The sequence below is a fragment of the Melanerpes formicivorus genome, unplaced genomic scaffold (genome assembly GCF_026170545.1).
Source record: "Melanerpes formicivorus ecotype bairdi unplaced genomic scaffold, bMelFor1.0.p_v2 SCAF_13, whole genome shotgun sequence".
Lineage (NCBI taxonomy): Eukaryota > Metazoa > Chordata > Aves > Piciformes > Picidae > Melanerpes > Melanerpes formicivorus.
Window position 1 is genome coordinate 16,430,691 of NW_027142365.1, and position 6,000 is coordinate 16,436,690.

Here is a 6,000-nt window from a genome sequence, read left to right on the forward strand (position 1 = left end):
GCACTTTATTGCTGCCGCTCCTGTGACTCAGACCTCCCAAACCTGCGCTGCACGGATTTCCCTTGATCCCAGGCACTGGCCTGGCCCCGAGGAAGAGGTCTCCTGCCACAGACAGCTGCCCCAGCACCCCAAACCTTCCACCTTAAGGGCAGCCAAATATTTGTTGGCTTCGGTGGTTTTCATCAGGATATATCCATCAGCTGGGAGGTGGGAGGGAGCACAGCAGTCGTAGATCTGTTTGGACAAATGAGGGTTTCATGCTCTAAGCCATCTGTGAAAAATCTGAATGCACAGGGAGCCCTGGAATAAGAAGGTAAACTTGGGTGCAGTTAACCCTTAGCAAATGAGGAGAAGAAAATACCTAAACTTTCTACAACTGCATCTGTGTTTTACAAAACCACCACAGGGTCTCTCTAAACAGAAAACAAAAAGGGGAGGGGAGGTGGGGGGGGTGACAAATAAGAGCGAGAGGTATGAATGAAAGAGATTTAGATTATTTCATACATGTGGTCAATTTTCCACTTACAAAAATGGCTCCTAATGCTGGGTGGCATAGAACCACCCCGAGAGCAGCTCTTCAGGCTTGCAATGCCTTCTGCAACAGCTGCCATCTTTGTAAATGTTGTGTATCTGAGAAATTTTAGAGGCAAGAGCAGGAAAGATCCAGAGAGGCAGCAATGAAAAACCTTGATTAAAAAGGCACAAGCTTGGTTTTGTTGATTTTTTGTAGAGGGTGGTGGTTTCATTTGGCAGGTAGTCTTCAGAATGGAATCAGCCAGTGACACAATTTCTGCACCTCTGCTTCCCAAACAGGTGACACTTCTGCCTGGGCAGTGGACAATCTGAGCTTGACCTTCCTACCATGAAGCATGTAGCAGTGTCTAAATAAGACACTGGCAAAAGAACAGCAGCTAGGAAGTTGAGGAGCCCCACTTAAACATTACAGAATCATTAAGATTGGAAAAGACCTCTAAGACCATCAAGTCCAGCTGTCAACACCACCATGGCCATTCAACCAAGTCCTGCAGTGCCATGCCCACACATTTCTTGAACACCTCCAGGGATGCTGTCTCCACCATCTCCCTGGTGTTCCAGAGCCTGACCACTCTTTCAGGAAAGAAATGTTTCCTAATATCCAACCTAAACCTCCCCCAGTACAACTTGAGGCCATTTTCTCTTATTCTATCACTAGCTACTTGAGAGAAGAGACCAACATCCACCTCACTCCAACCTCCTTTGGGAGAATTGTAGAAAGCAATGAGGTTTCCCCTCAGCCTTCTCCAGACCAAGAAGAACATGAGCTAGCACTGCACCCAAACATCATTACTGCACATTCTTCCAAACCTCATGCTTGCTAATACAGTAAATAACTAATTGGCAGTTTGCCCATCTCTCTGAGGTTTCAGAGTAGGCTTTCCACTGACCATGTGCACACAGAGACGATGCCTGTGATGGAGACTTGCAACCCAGACCAAGCAGATAACACAGGTAAGAAGTGGTAGAGGGGAAAAAAAGAAGCACAGGAAGGTGAAATAATTTGCCCAGGACCATGCAGAAGGTCTGTAGCAGTGCTGGCTGCAGAGCCAGCGTCTCTGATTCAGCAGCCTGTACAACAGCTCCAGTGATGCCAAGCCTTGCCTTAGATGAGGAACTGAGCACAGTTCTGACATCCAAACTTACAAGCAGTGGGTTTGGTATTGACCATTCCTTGTGACAGTGCGTTCATTTATTGAGGTTTTGTTCTTCCTCTCAGCAGCACCAAGCACTACCAGCAGAAGGTGTTCAATACAATTCCATGCTGGTGTCTCACAGCCAGTCTGTTTCAATGGAGCTTTGCTCTTTCTTCCTGAACCTGCCCATTTCTTGCCAAACTGCAGAATTACTTAGTTCAGATTGGGTTTTCCAAGCCTTAGTAAAAATTATTGCCCCTCCACTGAAGACACTTGTGAAAGGATTGTTGAATGGCATTTGGCTTTACATGCCTGAAATCAAGGTAAATAGCTTTACACCCTCTATGCCCTACAACAGCTACAACAGTGGCAGCTCAGTTCACAATCACCACATTAACTACATCTTTCCAGCTGTGAATTTTGCACTGGACGTGAGCCTAAAGGATTTGTTTGTTATCATGACTTACAATGTGTCTTGGGTTGTAAGTTCCTACAGCTGAATGTGCTATCACGTTGAATGCAACCACCAAGAACTGGGGAAACCATAAAGGGAACTTGTGTAATGGGGGTTTGGACTTGATGTGGAAGTTTTAGGCTGTGCCTGGAAAATTTTCTGCAGGTCTTGAACAAAAAGTGGTAGAATGTAAATAAATTACTATTGTATGTAAGAAGGAAAATCATTATAAGGTCTAAATGATCCCATTGGACTACCACACTTGATCTCCAGAGGTCTCTTCCAGCCCTTACTATTCTGTGGTCATAATAAAGTGGGGGGGGGGGAGGGAATCTGCCTTTGCCTTTAACAATGTTTCAGATGGCTTCATTCAGAAAGAGCTGAAATTATCTACCTCAGCATTTTCCAAGGAAGCTGTTCAGCCTGGCTGAGACAAAATCTATATCATTTCCTTCCGGAAAGGGAAGAAGGAAGCTGTGAGGGACTGAAAGGAAGATGCTGCCTTGTAAGCACTCATCTATACACTGCCATGTGCTGTATGAAGGGGTCCTGCTGAGCAGGACCCACAGAGCTCCTGGGTGATTTCTGTTCTCACTGACACCAGCAGAGTCAAAGTCTCCTGCTGTCTCATGGGATGCTCCCCAAGCCTTGCCAACTATGAAGGTCTGGGTCCTGCACAGTGATCTATACAGGGAGAATTATTGCAGCATACAGGAGAATTCCAGAGATGCCCATTAGACTTAGCATTGAACCAAGACCCCCTCTCTGTTGGCTGACAAGCAGGTTGCAGACCAAAGCCCTGTAAACATGTGCTTGCAAAAAATTTTTAACATCAGTGGAAGCTGCATTGAAAAAATCTTCACCTGGCATTAATCCAAACCCATGATTAAGCCATTTAAGATATCCCTAAGAAAGTAAATGCCCAGTCTTTACTAAGTTCTTGTGAAACAGAATAGAATAGAATAGAATAGAATAGAATAGAATAGAATAGAATAGAATAGAATAGAATAGAATAGAATAGAATAGAATAGAATAGAATAGAATAGAATAGAATAGAACAGAACAGAACAGAACAGAACAGAACTAACCAGGTTGGAAAATACCTTTGAGATATCAAGTCCAACCTATCACCAAACACCATCTAATCAACTAAACCATGGCACCAAACACCCCATCCAGTCTTTTCCTAAACACCTCCAGTGATGGTGAATCCACCACCTCCCTGGACAGCACATTCCAATGGCCAATATCTCTTTCTATGAAGAGCTTCTTCCTAACATCCAACCTAAACCTCCCTTGGCACAGCTTGAGGCTGTGTCCTCTTGTTCTGGTGCTGGTTGTCTGGGAGAGAAGACCAACTCCCATCTGGCTACAACCTCCCTTCAGGTAGTTGCAGACAGAAATAACATCTCCTCTGAGCCTCCTCTTCTCCAGGCTAAGCAACCCCAGCTTCCTCAGCCTCTCCTCACAGGGCTGTGTTCCAAACCCCTCCGCAGCTTTGTTGCCCTTCTCTGGACACATTCCAGCAAGTCAACATCTTTCCTTAAGACCTTACATTAAAATGCTGCACTTCCATCTGCAGACAAGTATTCATTTTTCATGTACTCTTACTGAATCACAGAATGGTAGGGATTGGAAGCGACCACTGGAGATTGTCAAGTCCATCTGCCCTGCCAAGGCAGGTTCACCTAGAGAAGGTCACACAGGAACACATCCAGGCAGGTTTGGATTGTCTCCAGAGCTGGAAACTCCACCACCTTACTGGGCAGCCTATTCCAGTGTTCTGTCACCCTTTGGCTAAGGAAGTTCCTCCTCATGTTCAGATGGAACTTATCTTCCAGTTTGTGCCTGTTACCCCTTGTTCTGTCACGGGGCACCACTGAAAAAAGACTGATCCCATCTTCCTGACTCCCATCCTTAAATTATTTGTAAGCACTGATAAGATTCCACTTCAGTCTTCTCGTTTCCAGCCCAAATTCTTTCAGGTTTTTCCTCATAAGAGAGATGTTTCAGTCTTCTCATCTTTGTAGCCCTTTTCTGTACCCCCTCAGCAATCCCTGTCCTTCTCAAACCAGGGAGCCCAGAACTGTATTCAGTATTCCTAAGGCTGGAAGAGACCTCAAAGATCATCGAGTCCATTGGACCCAGTATTCCAGATGTGACCTCACCTGAAGGCAGAATAAGGGTTTTAGAGATGCTAAAAGTGTTATCTTGCCCATTCAGGGGGATCTCTCAAAAAGAATCCCTTTTTACCATTGTCTCCATCTGTAATTCATTATTGCATATTTATTAGCTGCCACATCCAGCTTCTGTCCTAGCTACAAACAGCAAGGTACTGATGTGCAGCTGCTCACAAGTGGAAAGCAGCAAGCACAGTGCTGAGTCAGCTGGAGATACTCCATTCTAAGACAAATCAAAAAGATTTGGTATTGTGATGGGGCTCTTGTGAGGCTTTGTTGTGCCTCACTAAACATCCCATTTGCAAGAGTCCCCAGCCCCAGCCACACCACTAGAAACAAAGGGATATTCTTGTAGATGTGATAGCCATAAAACTTCTGCATTCACTGATTTTATAGCTCAATTGTCTTCCTGAGGCAAAAATGAGGTTGCTTGAAGTTACCATTAGACCTACAACTGTTCAGCCTAAATGCAACACACCTAAATAAATGCCTTTTATCTTCTAGGAGTCAAGTAGAGGTGGAGAGTATTAAAAAAAAAAAAGAAACCAACAAAAAACCCTCACAACTTTCTCGGAGTTTTAGCACCTTACAAGAAGGAAGCAAAACCTGATACAATGTCTTCATCCTTTCCATCACCTGTGCCTCACTTTCTACTAATCTGCAAGGCGATAGCGAAGCTTTGTGAGTGGTGACCAAGTAGATTCTCCTGGTCTCTGGGCCTGCACAGGGGTGTTCATGCTGGGCACTGAAGTATTGCAAGACAGCTGAGCTGATTAAATTCAGGTTTGTATAGCTGCAGAGTAACTTAGGGAAGGTGCAGTTCCCATAGAGTGCATCTCAGAGCCACTGCAACAGACCCAAACCCCCAGGGAGGCTGCGGACTCGCGGTTTGGCTTTGGAGCCAAATCCATTCCTCTCGCAGCACAACCTGGCATCCATCCCAATGAGGAATTCATTTAGTCTCTTACCTTTGCAATGGGAAGAGCATGCACTGGTGTCAGGACTACTTGTTTTCATTTTTTTCTTATGGAATGATCTTTAGGCATTTTATCTTTTTTTTTTTTCCCTGGATTGAATTCAGGTCTCCAAGCAGGGAGCTCTGCAGAGGAAAAGAACAAGAAATAAACAGAAACATCCTTCAGAACTTTCTGCATTTATAAAGAAAGGACTACTGCAAGACAGTCTCATCCTGGCAACATCCTCCCCTGCCTTGGAGCACAGAATCCTCCCTGAAACTACAAGCAGCAGGGGGGAAAGAGGCTCTGGGCAGCCTGATCTAATGGAGGATATCCCTGCTTACTGCAGGGGGATTTGGGTAGGATAGGATAGGATAGGATAGGATAGGATAGGATAGGATAGGATAGGATAGGATAGGATAGGATAGACCAGGTTGGAAGAGACCTTCAAGATCATCACATCCAACCCATCACCCAACACCATCTAATCAACTAAACCATGGCACCAAGCACCCATCCAGTCTCCTTCTAAACACCTCCAGTGATGGTGACTCCACCACCTCCCTGGGCAGCACATTCCAATGGGCAATCTCTCTGTGAAGAATTTCTTCCTAACATCCAACCTAAACCTCCCCTGGCACAGCTTGAGACTGTGTCCTCTTGTTCTGGTGCTGGTTGCCTGGGAGAAGAGACCAACCCCCACCTGGCTGCAACCTCCCTTCAGGTAGTTGTAGAGAGCA